Source organism: Giraffa tippelskirchi, chromosome 3 (genome assembly GCF_054371585.1).
Source record: "Giraffa tippelskirchi isolate mGirTip1 chromosome 3, T2T-mGirTip1v1.2.pri, whole genome shotgun sequence".
Taxonomy (NCBI): Eukaryota; Metazoa; Chordata; class Mammalia; order Artiodactyla; family Giraffidae; genus Giraffa; species Giraffa tippelskirchi.
Genome location: NC_137277.1, coordinates 50302450 through 50317783, shown reverse-complemented (window position 1 = coordinate 50317783; position 15334 = coordinate 50302450). Strand labels below are relative to the sequence as shown.

General features: G+C 42.7%; 1 protein-coding gene across 3 annotated transcripts in view; it reads left to right on the top strand.

Moving 5' to 3' along the window:
• The window catches only part of USP32 (ubiquitin specific peptidase 32), a 244980-nt gene that overhangs the window by 496 nt on the left and 229150 nt on the right, over window positions 1-15334 (top strand). Inside the window, exon 2 of one of the 3 annotated variants that reach the window (XM_081584983.1) lies at window positions 8609-8665. The exons of the other annotated variants lie outside the window; for them this stretch is intronic. The gene's annotated coding sequence lies outside the window, so the exon portion shown is untranslated. The remainder of the gene's footprint in view (window positions 1-8608; window positions 8666-15334) is intronic. 3 annotated transcript variants of the gene reach the window in all.

Genomic DNA, 15334 nt, shown 5'->3' with positions numbered 1-15334 from the left:
TTAACCCTCATACGTTTTCCCTGGGGTAGGTCCCAGGGGTGGTAATGGTTTAGTCTCTCAGTCGTGTCCAACTTTGTGACCCCATGCACTGTTGCCCGCCAGGCTCCTCTGTCCATGGAATTTTCCAGATAAGAATACTGGAGTGGGTTGCCATTTCCTTCTGCAGGGGATCTTCCTGACCCAGGGATCGAACCCAGGTCTCTTACGTCTCCGGCATTGCAGGTGGATTCTTTACTGACCATGCCACAAGGGAAGCCCCGGGATCACGATTGGGAAGCCCCAGGTCTCAGTCATGATCCCATTTCCTGGAACGCCAGTCGAGAACCACAGAATTCCCGTTATTCGCCTTGGGTCCGCCGCCACGAGGGGCGGCGCCGAGGTTTGGGTAGGAGTCCGACCGCCCTGGCTTTTTCCTCCTGTGTCGCCCTCGGGGGATGCCAGGCCGCAGGCGTAGAGGGGGCTGGCGGGGCCAGCGCGTCTCCCAGGCCGGCTTGTCCTGGAGGCGCTCCGGGGCGCGGAACCACGCCGCCCCCTCGTCTCTAACGCGGCCCCTCGCATCCCCCATCAGCTTGCCGGGCGGGTCAGGGCGGTGGTAAGACCTTGCCGCCCCCGTCCTCTCACCTAACCAGCATCTTCTTCCTTGGATCGCTGGACACCCTCTCCTGGCCGGTCCCTTCCTGTTTTCTGAGCCTGGGTCCCATTTTCTCCACCCCATTTGGTCCTCTCCTCCGCCTTCGAGCGCACGGGGTCAGCGCGCCGGCGGCCAACACTTGCTGCAGCACGGTCTTCCCAGGCCTCCCTCTCGCCATCTGGCGGCGGTACCTGCGAGCGACAGGAATATTTAGACGTTGTAGGGTTCCCGGGTGGCTCAGATGGTCAAGAAGCAGCCCGCAATGAGGGAGTCTCAGGTTCGATCCCTGGGTCGGGAAGATACCCTGGAGAAGGAAATGGCAACCCACTCCAATATTCTTTGCCGGGAGTGTCCCACGGACAGAGGAGCCTGGCGGGCCACAGTCCATAGGGTTGCAAAGAGTTGGACGCAACTGAGCGACAGCACTTTGACTTTCCTAGAGGACAAGGTGGGTTTGTTTCCAAACTGGAAGGTGTATTCTCTGAACATTAATTCAAGATTATTTTTCAGCTGTTTAAAGAAGGGTAATTATATTGGCAAGAGTGAGGCGAGAGGAACTCTTTGGCACACTTCTGTTGGGAGTGGTAATTAGTTTTTAAAAAATGTATTGCAAAATGTTAAATAGGCATTTGCTTTGTCCCATAAATTCTGAAAGTGTAGGCACTCAGTTGTGTCTGACTCTTTGAGACTCCATGGACTGTAGCCTGCCAGGCTCCTCTGCCCATGGAATTCTCTCTAGGCAAGAATACTGGAGTGGGTTGCCATTTCCTTCTCCAGGAGATCTTCCCCAACCCAGGGGTCAAGCCTGTGTCTCCTGCATTGCAGGCAGATTCTTTCCCAATTCTACTTAGAGGAATTAGCCCTATGGAGAGAAGATGTAGGAGAAGGAAATGGCAACCCACTCCACTATTCTTGCCTGGAGAATCCCAGGGACAGAGGAGCCTGGTGGGCTGCCGTCCATACGGTCACACAGAGTCGGACAGACTGAAGCGACTTAGCAGCAGCAGCAGCAGCAGAGAAGACATAAATGAGGACTGTTATGGTGGTAACAGTTTGGAAATAGCTGTCATGGATAGGAAAGGGTAAATAAACTGTGGCACACCTATACTTTAAAAAATACTATTCTAATATTAAAGTTAAAATCAATTTAAAAAATACTTCACTACTAAAATAGTACTGATTATTAAAATACATGTCTGATTCTGCGACTCCATGGACTATAGCCTGCCAGCCTCCTCTGTCCATGGAATTCTCCAGTCAAGAATACTGGAATGGGTTGCCATCCCCTTCTCCAGGGTATCTTCCCTATCCAGGGATCCAACTCAAGTCTCCTGCATTGCTGGCAGATTCTTGGCCATGTGAGCCATCAAGTAAGCACAGTTATTAAGATATGACTGACTTTCACTGTACAAATTAAATTTATATGAATAATTTAGATTAAATATGAATTAAATTTTTAAAAATTTAAATTACTATTCTATATTTAATGACATGGAAAACAAACTAAAACACCATGTATGGTATGATCCCATTTATTTTATAATTTATTTTATTGGTGCATGTATAGTTGATTTACAATGTGCTGATTTTTACTGTTCAGTAAAGTGATCAGTTATACATAGATATACATTCTTTCTCTTATTCTTTTCCATTATGGTTTATCACAGGATATGGAATATAGCTCCCTATTTACCATGGTCTGTGTAATAGTTTGCATCTATTAATCCTAAACCCCTAAGCCACCCTTCCCCCACATCCCCTCTCTGATGGCAACCACAAGTCTGTTCTCTCTGTCTGTGAGTCTATTTCTGTTTCATAGATAAGTTCATTTGTGTCATATTTTATAATTTAAAAAATTTTTTATTTTGTTTAGTTTTTTCTTTTTTTTCACTGTGCGGAGTCTTTGTTGTTGCACAGGCTTTTCTCTAGTTGCGGAGAGTGGGGCTACTCTCTAGTTGTGGTACACGGGCTTCTCATTTTGGTGGCTTTTCTTGTTTTGGAGCATGGGCTCTAGGGTGCTCAGGCTTCAAGAGTTGCAGCACGTGAGCTCAGTATTTCTGGCTCTCGGGCTCTAGAACACAGGCTCAATAGTTGTGGCACATGGGCTTAATGGCTCCGTGGCATGTGGGATCTTCCCAGGTCAGGGACTGAACCCATGTCTCCTCCATTGGCAGGTGGATTCTTTACTTGAGCCACCAGGGAAGCCCCTGTGCCATATTTTAGATTCCATTTATAAGCAGTATTATATGGCATTTGTCTTACTTTTTCTGACTTACTTCACTTAGTATGATAATCTCTAGGTCCATCCATATTGCTGCAAATGGCATTCTTTCTTTTCTATGGCTGAGTAGTATTCCATTGTGTATATATGTGACACATCTTCTTTAACCACCCACCTGTCAATTGACATTAATTGTCATAGCAACCTAAACAACATTAGGTTGTTTCCATGTCTTGGCTTCTGAACACTGCTGCTATGAACAAAGGGGTGCATGTATCTTTTTGAATTATGGTTTTTGTTTGGATATATGCCCAGGAGTTGGATTGCTGAATCATGTGGCAACTCTATTTTTAGTTTTTGAGGAACCTCCATACTGTTTTCCATTTTACCAATTTACATTCCCATGAACAGTGAAGGAGGATTCCCTTTTCTCCACATCCTCCCCAGAACTTTTTATTTGTAGATTAAAAAAAATAATAATAATGACCATTCTGACCAGTATGAGGTGGTAGCTGATTGTGATTTTGATTTGCATTTCTATAATAATTAGTGATGTTGGGCATCTCTTCATGTGCCTGTTGGCCATCTGTATGTCTTCTTTGGAGAAATGTCTATTTAGGTGTTCTGCCCATTTTTTGATTGAGTTATTTGTTATTTTCTTATTGAGTTGCATGAGCTATTTGTTTATTTTGGACATTAAGGCCTTGTTGGTTACAGTATATGCAAATATTTTCTCCCAGTTCATGGTTGTCTTTTCATTTTGTTTATGGTTTCCTTTGCTGTGCAAAAGCCTCTAAGTTTGATTAGATTGCATTTGTTTATTTTTGCTTTTATTTCTATCACCTTGGGAGACAGATCTAAGAAAACACTGGTACGATTTATGTCAGAGAATGTTTTGCTTATATTTTCTAGAGGTTTTTACAGTGTCATGTCTTATTTAAGTCTTTAAGCCATTTTGAGTTTATTTTTGTATACAGTGTGAGAGTGTGTTCTAAGTTCATTGGTTTGCTTGTGGCTCTCCAGCTTTCCCAGCACCACTTGAAGAAAGATTTTTTTTTTTTTCATTTGTATATTCTTATCTCCTTTGTTGAAGACTAATTGGCTGTAGGTATGTGGGTTTATTTATTCTATTCTATTGATCCATATGTCAGTTTTTGTGCCAACACCATGCTATTCTGATACTGTAGCTTTGTAGTATCATCTTAAGTCTGGGAGGGTTAGGCCTCCTACTTTGTTCTTTTTCCTCATGATTGCTTTGGGAATTTGGGTCTTTTATGATTCCATATAAATTTTAGGATTATTTGTTCTAGTTCTGTGAAAAATGTCATGGGTAATTTGGCAGGGTGGTATGACCCCATTTTTGTATGTATTTATATATATAGAAAAAAGCTTTGAAGGATACACTTCAAAATATCGAGGGTGATTTTTCACTTTCTTTGCATATTGTCTGCATTTTTAAGAATAATGAATATACTTTACAATTACAGTCAGAAAGAAAGGAAAGCTGTGTATGTTTTTAAAAACTACTCATAAGGAATAAGGAAACTTCCCTAGTGGCTCAGTGGTAAAGAATCTGCCTGCAATGCAGGAGACACAGGAGGCGCAGGTTCGATCCCTGGGTTGGGATGATCCCCTGGAGAAGGAAATGGCAACCTGCTTCAGTATTCTTGCTTGGAAAATCCCATGGACGGAGGAGCCTGACAGACTACAGTCCGTGGAGTGGCAAAGAGTAGGACATGACTGAGTACACAGTACACAGCACAGCACAAGGAATAAATAACATCATTAAAAATGTAATATAATGCTAAGTTTAAAAACAGAACATGGGAACTTCACTGGTAGCCTGCTGGTTAAGACTCTGTGCTTCCAGTGCAGGGGATGTAGGTTTGATTCCTGGTTGGGTAACTATAAAATCTCACATGCTGTGTGGCATGGCCAAAAAAAAGAAAAAGTACACAAAAGAGTGTCACATTATAATTCATACTTAGGTAAGTGGATGTGAATATGGACCGACTGGTAGAAAACACACACACACAAAGAAACAAAGAATATTTGTACATTTATTCCTCCACCAGCCCCAAACAATATCTAAAATTCAGAAGGGGGAACCCCAAAGCTTGTTTGTCTCCGCCTGCTCCCTCCTCTTACTCCTCCTCTTCCCTCCCACAGCCTCCAGCAAATCCTATACTCTGGATGACTGCCCTATTTTCCTAATGGCTTTATTATAAACCATAGGAAGTAGCCTGAAGAGACAATTAAATCTAACAGCAGCCACGAATAATGGCTCAGTGCTCAGCATTAACTAAGACAAAGCAAAAATCCATTGCCTTTGGGAGACACTCTTCAAAATCCAATTGGTCAGCATAAAATGACTCTATAGGGCAAGACAACTCTTTCAATAGTCATTCCTCTAATATTTAATTTAAAAAAATCCTTAGTGCCACATACTTTAAGCAGGACAGGCTGGGATATGGAGAAGGGTGGAAGTGAGCATGTTAATTTGTCCACCCTTCACTTTCTGTAGGCTGGTATGTTCCTTGATGATATGGACCAGGGGTTAGAGAGGAATTCAGCATAGAATTGGGGCAAAGGTTGAAAGAGTCCAAGCTTCAGTTGATTGACACTATGGAGGGTCATAATGAAACAATAGAATGGGAAAAACTAGAGATCTCTTCAAGAAAATTAGAGATACCAAGAGAACATTTTATGCAAAGATGGGCACAATAAAGAACAGAAATGGTATGGACCTAACAGAAGCTGAAGAGATTAAGAAGAGGTGGCAAGAATACACAGAACTATACAAAAAAGATCTTAATGACCCAGATAACCACAATGGTGTGACCACTCACCTAGAGCCAGACATCCTAGAGTGTGAAGTCAAGTGGGCCTTAGGAAGCATCTCTACGAACAAAGCTAGTGGAGGTGATGGAATTCCAGCTGAGCTACTTCAAATCCTAAAAGATGATGCTGTGAAAATGCTGCACTCAATATGCCAGCAAATTTGGAAAACTCAGCAGTGGCCACAGTGTTAGGGGAAGCACACTGCCTGAAACCACCCACCCTGGCCAGGCACCACAGTAACTGTTTTGCATGAGTTGTTTTACGACAGGAGGTCCTGGTAAGGAACACAGAACTAACAAGCCACCACCAACCAGAAGAGTTCGGGAAAGGTTAAAAGGAGACACCACACGTCTGACCACCTCCCAGAATCCTTCTCGCTGGCGTCCATCTTGGCTGAACAAGGTGTGCACCACCAGGAAGGACCCTGAGTCAGAGTGATTGGCTAAAGACAACAGGGAAACTAATCCCATCACCATAAAACCTGAGACTGCAGAGCAGTTCTCCTGGGTTCCCTTCCCCTCCTGCTCTCCACCTGGGCGCCCCTTCCCAACAAAGTCTCTTGCTTTGTCAGCAGATGTGTCTCCTCAGGCAGTTCATTTCCGAGTGTTAGACAAGAGCCCACTTTCGGGCCCTGGAAGGGGTCCCCCTTCCTGCAACAACAGGACTGGAAAAGGTCAGTTTTCATTCCAATGCCAAAGAAGAGCAATGCCAAAGAATGTTCAAAAAAGGTCAGTTTTCATTCCAATCAGATTCTGCAGAACTCAAAGATAATCATCAGCTTGCTCTGTGCATCCCTTGAGGGGGGACCAGGACTCTGCTTAATTGCTGCCCTGGGTCTTCGTTGCTGCACATGGGCTTTCTCTAGTTGCAGAGAGAGGGGGCTACTTTTCTTTGCAATGTGTGGTCTTCTCTTGCTGCGGAGCACAGGCTCTGGGCATGTGGCCTCAGTCGTGATGCATGGACTTAGTTGCTCCGAGGCATGTGGAATCTTCTTGGACCAGGAATTGAACTCACCTCCTGTGCATTGGCAGGCAGATACTTAGCCCCTGGACCACCAGGGAAGTCCCAGCTATTGTTTCTTGACTGCTTTTCCTTTGCCCTTGCTTTCTCTCTCCTCTTTCAAGATCATTAATTACTGAGACCTAATCAAGGGCAAGCATTGCATCCAGTCTTAGATGACAAAATACCTTAAGCCTAACTGGTTTCTTTTATGTCAAGAAAGCCATGACTGGTTCTTTTTCTCCAGGGACCCCCTATCCTATCTGCTTTTTCCATCCCCACCCCTTCACCCAGGTGCACATGGTAGAGCTCACAAAATTCTATGCTGTAAATTCAGCGGACATGGAAAATGACTTGAGCATCTACTGCCTACACTTCCTCTCAAAGACTTGAAGGTTTTCCCATCTCTCTCTCTGCATTAAACAGTGACTCAGAGTCTTTTCATTCCCCCAAAGAACTCTTTTCTATCCTTCGCTTTGATAAGAAACCCAAGAGCATCTGAGCATTACCAGAAGAAGCCTCTTGATCTTGCTCTGAATAACCAATTATCCGATTAGAATTCTATCAAGACTTGGAGAAAAAGAGGGCCACTCAAATTCCTGTCATAGCTGGCGTGCTGAGTCTGCAGGGCTTGAGACGGTTCCCAGATGAGGACCACGGCATCTGTACTCTGAGGCTACCAGGGTCTGAGTCACCACCAAAAACAGTCTTTTTTTGTTTTTATTGGAATACAGTTGGTTTACAATATTGTGTTAGTTTCATGTGTACAGCAGAGTAATTCAGTTAATCATATATGAGTATGTACATATATACATTCTTTTTTTACACTCTCTTCTGTTATAGGATATTACAAGATACTAAGTGTAGTTCCCTGTGCTATACAGTCGGTCCTTATTGGTTATCTATTTTATAGATAGTAGTGTGTATATTTTAATCCCCAAAAGAGTATCTTAAAAAATTTATTTATTTATTTGTTTTGCTGTGCCAGGTCTTAGTTTCAGTGTGCAAACTCTTTGCTTGCTGCTTGTGGGATCTCTTTCCCTGATGGGAGCCCATAGTTTTAGCCTCTAGGTTACCAGGGAAGTCCCCCAAAAGAGTATCTTGACCTGGATTCACTGACAGGCTTGAGAGAGTCAACAAATCCTTTGAAACTCTAATGAAGGTCTTCCCTGGTGGTTCAGTGGCTAAGACTCCATGCTTCCAGTGGAGGGGGCCTGGGTTGAATCCCTGGTCAGGGAACTAGAGCCCACATTCTGCAACTAAGAGTTCACATGTTGCAACTAAAATCCTGCAAGCCACACCTAAGACCCAGCACAGTCAAATAAATACATATAGAAAGAAATTCTAACTGGCAAATTGTATGTGAGGCTCCACAGCCTTCATCAAGCAATCAGAGAAGTCTGTAGCCCCCAGAAAGTTAGGAACCAATGATCTAAGAAGTCTATCCTAAGCGTATGGACCTATTTCTCAGCAGTAGTTTTTCAGACGGGTCTTTAAATTTGAGCTCATGGAAGCACTCAAACAGATACTGAAAAATTCCCAGAAACACAGTCTGGAGAGAAACAGAATGGAGGAAGAAGGCAAGGGATTTTTAGGACTGAAAAGGAAAGTATTAGTTGCTCAGTTGTGTCTGACTCTGTGATCCCATGGACTGTAGCCCTGCAGACTCCTGTGTCCATGGGATTCTCCAGGCAAGAATACTGGAGTGGGTAGCCATTCTCTTCTCCAGGGGATCTTCCTGACCCAGGGATCGATCGCGCATCTCCTGAACTTCAGGCGGATTCTTTACCACTGAGCCACCAAGGAAGTCCATTTTAGGCCTAACTAATCAATTCCCGACCCAACCCAAGAAAGCAGGGATGAAGCAGAAGGCTTGACCAAGTCCAGTAAAGCTTAAACTCTGTTTCCCCTGCCAGGGCCCTACATCCAGACTTTACCAGTGGGAAGGAAGCACCTGTTACACTAATACAAGGGTAAGAGCCAGTCAGTACAGGACTGCCTGTGTGAAGCCTTCCCCTGCATCACTGAGAAAACCCAGACACATCTCTGCATCTCTCCATCTCCTCTTTTCAGAAAAACAGATCTCAAAAATGTTTGGTATGTTTTTTTCTTCACTCCTATCTGATATTTACTATAGATTTCCATTTAATGGAGCCCTGGATTAATTTCACCTTTTTTTTTGAGCAATGTTTTAATTTGGGTTTCATGTGCTCTACGGAGAAGGCAATGGCACCCCACTCCAGTACTCTTGCCTGGAAAATCCCATGGACAGAGAAGCCTGGTAGGCTACAGTCCATGGGGTCGCTAAGAGTCGGACACGACTGAGCGACTTCACTTTCACTTTTCCCTTTCATGCACTGGAGAAGGAAATGGCAACCCACTCCAGTGTTCTTGCCTGGAGAATCCCAGGGACGGGGGAGCCTGATGGGCTGCCTTCTATGGGGTCGCACAGAGTCGGACATGACTGAAGCGACTTAGCAGCAGCAGCAGCATGTGCTCTAAGAATATCTTATCAGGGCATCAAAATAACACTGCAGAACGGCACCCTGAGAACTTCAGAGCATGTTTCTAAACAGTTGAATGATATGTAGGCTTCTGTGGTCATGTCAAATTGCTGGGCCTGGACTTCCCTGGTGGCACAGTGGATAAGAATCCCCCTGCCAGTGCAAGGTTCGATCCCTGTTCCAGGAAGATTCCACATGCCGTGAAGCAACTAAACCCCTGAGCCACAACCGCTGAGCCCAAGAGCTGAGACTACTGAAGCCTGTGCACCAGAGCCCGTGCTCCACAAGAGAAGCCACCACAATGAGAAGGCTGAGCACCGCAACTGGAGTAGCCCTTGCTCACTGTAACCAGAGAAGAACCTGCACAGCAACGAAGACCCAGCACAGCCAAAAATTTAAATATTAATTAATTTTAAAAAATTTATAAAAAGGAAAATAAATTACTGGGCCTGATGATTTCCACTTGGCTGTCTCTGGAAGCTGTTCTTTCCTAAAGATGGGAAAGAACAGGAGCAGGAGAGAATTGTGTGGTCAGTGAATATTAGAGTTGGGAAGGATTTTTGGAAAGAAAAAAATGACACCCCAAATTTCCAGCAAGTTTCCCCCAAAGGACTTATTCTCACCTCCTCTTTTTTGGAGTACTATATTTGTACCACTCCATTTCAAGACTAGATTTGATTGTTCTAGAGGTCCATATCAGGTTTTCCAGACAGAGACAAATCCTGATGAGTACAATACTTCACCTCAGAGCTTAGGAATCAGAATATCCCATGAGGGCCTGGGAATCAATATTTTAATAGATGTCCCAGGCGATTCTGATCATCAGGCACATTCAAAAGATGCTGGAGTTGAATCCCAAATTGGCCCTTGCTGGGTCCAATTTGCTAAGTAATGGACTCTCCAGCATTGTTCTAAAACCAGCTCTGACAGGCTCTAACAGGTTCTCTAGAGCCGATCGGTAAATTTTCAGGAATTCTGCCAGCCGTTTGTTCAACACAGACATTAAATGAAATTGATAGCAGGGACTCAAATACCTACTTGTACTCAGAGCAGCATTATTATCAATAGCTACAAGGTGGAAACACTCAAGTGTCCATCAACAGATGAATGGACAAAGAAAATGTGGTAGATACATACGATAGAATTTTATTTAGCCATAAAAAGAAATGGATTTTTAAAAATTTATTGACATATAATTGATTTACAATGTTGCATTAATTTCTGCTTACAGCAAAGTGATTTAGTTATACATATATATATTATTTCTTAAATTTATTTTTTAAATTGAAGTATAGTTGATTTACAATGTTGTCCCAATCTCTGCTGTACTTAATTATACATATCTATACATTCTTTTTTTATGTTTCATTTTTCTTTTTGGCTGCTCTGAGTGCTCGCTGAACAGGCTTTTCTCTAGTTGCGGCAAGCGGGGGGCACTCTGTAGTTTGAGAGCGTGGGCTTCTCATTGCAGTGGCTTCTCTTGCTGTAGAACGCAGGCTCTAAGGCCCATGGGCTCAGTAGCTGCGGTTCCCAGACCCTAACTTGCTTGCTCGGTTGTGTCTGACTCTTTGCGACACTTTGGACTATAGTCCACCAGGCTTCTCTGTGGAATTTTTCAGGCGGAGTCTTTCCTGCTGAGGCGTCGGGGAAGCCTTCCAGGGCTCTAGAGCACAAGCTCAGTAGTTGTGGTGCAAGGGCTTAGTTGCTCTGAGGCATACACATTCTTTTTTCATATTCTTTTCCATTATGGTTTATTCCAGGAGAATGACTATAGTTCCCTGTGCTATACAGTGGGAACTTGTTTTTTATCCATCCTGTGTATAATGGTTTGCATCTGCTAATTCCAAACTCCCAATCCTTCCTTCCACCTTGGCAAGCACAAATTTGTTCTTTATCTGCATTTGTTTGTCTCAGTTCATTTGTGTCATAGTTTAGATTCCACATACAAATGATATCATATGGCATTTGTCTTTCTGACTTACTTTGCTTAGTATGATATTCTCTAAGTCCATCCATGTTCCTGCAAATGCCATTATTTTATAAGGAATGAAATTCTTATACTTGCTACAGTGTGAATCTTGGAAGCATTATGCTAAATGAAATGTCAGACACAAAAGAACAAATATTGTATGATTCTACTTATATTAAAAAAACGGAAAATAAAATAAAGTTAACAGCATCTGAGAGAAAGAAGGAATAGTTAGAATTTCTGTTTGGGATGATGGAAAAGTTTATTGCAGGAAATAGATGGTGATAGCTATACAACATTGTGAATATACTTAATGCCACTGAATTGTATACTTGAAATAGTTACAGTGGTAAGTTTTGTGTAATATAGTCTTACCACAATAAAAAAGTTAATTCTGTAAAAATAAGATTATTAACTTACAATTAAATAAATTATATTGGAAACAATAATACTCAAAACTCAGCACTTCTTGAGTGCTGAGCACTTTATCTTTCCTACATTATCTTTCCTACATTTTACAGTGATCTTTACCTGGGAGGTTTTTATGTCAGTTTGTTTCTATTTGGTGGTTGTTGTTGTGATTCAGTTGCTAAGTTGTATCTGACTCTTTGCAACCCCATGGACTGCAGCATGCCAGGCTCCCCTGTCCTTCACTGTCTCCTGGAGTTTGCTCAGATTCATGTGTATTGAGTCGCTGATGCCATCCAACCATCTCATGCTCTGCTGCCCTCTTCTTTTACCTTCAACCTCTCCCAGCATCAGGGTCTTTTCAAATGAGTCAGCTCTTCCCATCAGGTGGCCAGAGTATTGGAGCTTCAACTCCAGCATCAATCTTTCCGATGAATATTCAGGATTGATTTCCTTTAGGATGGACTGGTTGGATATGAAATAGCTCAATTGGAATTCCATCACCTCCACTAGCTTTGTTTGTAGTGATGCTTCCTAAGGCCCACTTGACTTCACAATCCAGGATGTCTGGCTCTAGGTGAGTGATCATACCATCGGGGTTATCTGGGTCGTAACGTAACTTTTTTGTATAGTTCTTCTGTGTATTCTTGCCACCTCTTCTTAATATCTTCTGCTTCTGTTAGGTCCATACCATTTCTATCCTTTACTGAGCCCATCTTTGCATGAAATGTTCCCTTGGTATCTCTAATTTTCTTGAAGAAATCTCTAGTCTTTCCCATTCTATTGTTTTGCTCTATTTCTTTGCATTGATCACTGAGGAAGGCTTACTTATCTTTCCTTGCTATTCTTTGGAACTCTTCATTCAGATGGGTATATCTTTCCTTTTCTCCTTTGCCTTTAGCTTCTCTTCTTTTCTCAGCTATTTTTAAGGGCTGCTCAGACAACCATTTTGTCTTTTTGCATTTCTGTTTCTTTGGGATGGTTTTGACCACCTCCCCCTGTACAACGTTACGAACCTCCGTCCATAGTTCTTCAGGCGCGCTATCAGACCTAATCCCTTGAATCTATCTGTCACGTTTACTGTATAATCATAAGGGATTTGATATAGGTCATATCTGAATGGTTTTCCCTAGTTTCTTCAATTTAGGTCTGAATTTTGCAATGAGTTCATGATCTGAGCCACAGTCAGCTCCTGGTCTTATTTTTGCTGACTGTATAGAGTTTCTCCATCTTTGGCTGCAAAGAATATAATCAATCTGATTTCTAGAAAAGAATACCTGGGGAATTTCCTGGCAGTCCAGGTTAATACTCCACACTTCCACTGCCAGCATTCAATCCCTGGTCAGAAAACTAAGATCCCAAAAGCCTTGTGGTGTGGCCAAAAATAAATTGATGAATAAATAGAATAAAATAAAAGAATGCCAGAAAGGAGAGGAAAAAAACAAGGGACACTGCAGAGAGAGAAGCCAGCAAAACAGATGATGAGAACCTGGGTCACTGTAGGGTGATTTGGAAGTTGGGGATGAATGGAGATTACACTTCCAGTGGGAAAGGGTGGCTAAAAGGATTAATATGGATTGTATTAGTTGGCTGTAAGTTATGAGATACAACCATTCACTAAAACCCTTCATATCTATGATACTCAACAGCCTCAGATGTTTCTTTGAATGAAGGAATCAAAAAGAAGCTAGTCTACCTTAGTTTTATTTATTTGATTATCTTCTGGCCTTGCTGCCTAGCATGTGAGATCTTTCCCTGACCAGGGACAACCCCATGCCTCCTGCCTTGGCATGGTGCAGGCTTAACCACTGGAGCTCCAGGGAAGTCTTGAGGCTGCTTATTTTGGGTCCTGGCTGACAGTGAGAGATAAAGGGATAGCCCCAAGATAAGGCAAGAAGAGGCAGAGGAACCAGAGATCAAATTGCCAACATTTGTTGGCTCACAGAGAAAGCAAAGGAGTTGCACACAAAAAAATCTACTTGTGTTTCATCGACTATGCAAAAGTCTTTGACTGTGTGGATCATGACAAACTGTGGAAAATTCTTAAAGAGATAGGAGTATCAGACCACCTTACCTGTCTCCTGCGAAACTTGTATGTGGGTCAAGAAGCCACAGTTAGAACCCTATGTGTATCAACTGACTTGTTCAAAATTGGGAAAGGAGTACGACTAGGCTGTACATTTTCATCCTGTTTATTTAACTTCTATGTAGAGTACATCATGCGAAATGCCTGGCTGGATGAATAACAAACTGAAATCAAGATTGCTGGGAGAAATATCAACAACCTCAGATATGCACTCAGATATGCAACCTCAGATATGATACCACTCTAATGGTAGAAAGTGAAGAGGAACTACAGAGCCTCTTGAGAGTGAGAGTGAAAAAGCTGACTTGAAACTCAACATTCAAAAAACTAAGATCATGGCATCCAGTCCCATTACTTCATGGCAAATAGAAAGGGGAAAAGTGGAAGCAGTGACAGATTTTCTTTTCTTGGGCTCCCAAATCACTGCAGATGGTGACTGCAGCTATGAAATTAAAAGACACTTGCTACTTGGAACGAAAGATATCACAAACCTAGACAGCACTGTAAAAAACAGAGACATCACTTTGCCCACAAAGGTATGTATAGTCAAAGCTGTGGTTTTTCCAGTAGTCATGTACGGATGTGAGGGTTGGACCATAAAGAAGGCTGAGTGCTGAAGAATTGATGCTTTCAAATTGTGGTGCTGGATGAAACTGCTGAGAGTCCCTTGGATAGCAAGGAGATCAAACCAGTCAATCCCAAAGGAAATCGATCCTGAATATTCTTTGGAAGGACTGATGTTGAAGCTGAAGCTCCAATATTCTGGCCATCTGATGGGAAGAGCGGGCTCACTGGAAAAGGCTCTGATGCTGGGAGAGATTGAAGGCAAAAGGAGAAGGGAGAGGACGAGGTGGTTAGATAACATCAGTGACTCAATAGATATGAATGTGAGCAAATTGCCAGAGATAGTGGAGGACAAAAGAGCCTGGCTTGCTGCAGTCCATGGGGTTGCAAAGAGTCAGACATGACTTAGCAACTGAACAGCAACAACCAAGATAAGGCTCAAAGGAAATAAATCAATCAGAAGGTACCACCATGGTGACATAAATTCTTGGGAATTTGGAGAAAAGTTTAGAAGCACTTTAGACTTCTATCCTCTACAGATTGGAGATCAATTTCCTCTAGATTTTAAGGAGCTGGAAGATCTCAGCTATCACTACATTGCATTCAATTTTGTTGAAAATTTTAGAGTTATGTTATATTGCATAGCTTGACAAGTGGGCATTAATACATTTTGGTTTCTTTCTATAGCTCAGAGGGTTAGACTTTGATTTGGAATGCTGGGATTAGGAATATTTTGAGTAAATCCATAAAACCTAAGGCCATTATAGTGTTAAATTACCCTGCTCTTTTTACAAAATGGATTTTGATACCCATCAAGATCCGAGCTATCCAAAGAGTAAAGTAGGAACAGGGAATGTTGGTAACTTACCAGGAGATGACTGGTAGCACTAAATCAACCTGGTGACGAGAGTTAATATTACCAATGATGTCATGTGCTCGCGCTTGGTTGCTCAGTCGAGTCAGACTCTTTGTGACTCTATGGACTGTAGCCCACCAGGCTCCTTTGTCCATGGGATTTTCCAGGCAAGAATACTGGAGTGGGTTGCCATTTCCTCCTCAAGAGGATCTTCCCAACCCAGGGATCAAACCCAAGTCTCCTGCATCTTCTGCA